This window comes from Trachymyrmex cornetzi, unplaced genomic scaffold (genome assembly GCF_001594075.2).
Source record: "Trachymyrmex cornetzi isolate Tcor2-1 unplaced genomic scaffold, Tcor1.1 scaffold1527, whole genome shotgun sequence".
Taxonomy (NCBI): Eukaryota; Metazoa; Arthropoda; class Insecta; order Hymenoptera; family Formicidae; genus Trachymyrmex; species Trachymyrmex cornetzi.
This window is the reverse complement of record NW_017296121.1, coordinates 1-924: the sequence shown is the minus strand read 5'-3', so window position 1 is coordinate 924 and position 924 is coordinate 1.

Here is a 924-nt window from a genome sequence, read left to right as displayed (position 1 = left end):
GATCCCAATCTCTAGAAACTTGTACGCTGTCGGTGTCAATGCGAATATTCTTCTCAAAATTGTACGAGAAGACGCGCTGTAATGAAGAAGAACAAACGAATGAGTAATCTATAGAGAAAAATTTTTCACAAATACAATTGAAATACTTACTTGGGCGGTTCATGTTGAACGTAAGAATCCATAGCACTGAAGATCACTGCAAAACGAATCTGTCGGAACGACTGACGCAGTATCCTTATTCCATTCTCTATTTAAATCATATCCCCTCCAACAATTCTTGTAACAGAAAAATTTTTTAGACACATCTAGTGATGACATCAATGTAATCTAATATTGCAAATTGCAGCGTCTGCAAATTTGCAAGTTCCAATGCAACTTTGTCAGCGTAATGCAAAAATTTTTTTCAAGGGCATTCGACATGTTGCAATATGTTTTGCGATGACATCATCATTTTTGACACACGTGCAAAATGCACCCCTTACAATAAACGACACATCCGGTGATGACATCAATGTAATCTAATACAGCGAAAAATACTACATTTGCAAATATATAACTGCTTTGTCAGCGTAATATAAGAAATTTTTTCAAGGATATTCAACATGTTACGACATGTTATGCGGTGACATCATCAATTTAACACGTGCAAAAGTGCACCCCTTACAATAAAAGACGCATCCGGTGATGTGACATCAATGTAACCTAATACAGCAAAAATGCAACATTTGCAAATATATAACTGCTTTGTCAACGTAATATAAGAAATTTTTTCAAGGACATATTCGGGAATGCATCATCAATTTAACACCTGCAAAAATGCAACATTTGCAAACATACAACTGCTATGTCAGCGTAATATAAGAAATTTTTTCAAGGACATACTTTGCGATGACATCATCAATGTAATATGATACAAAACACCTG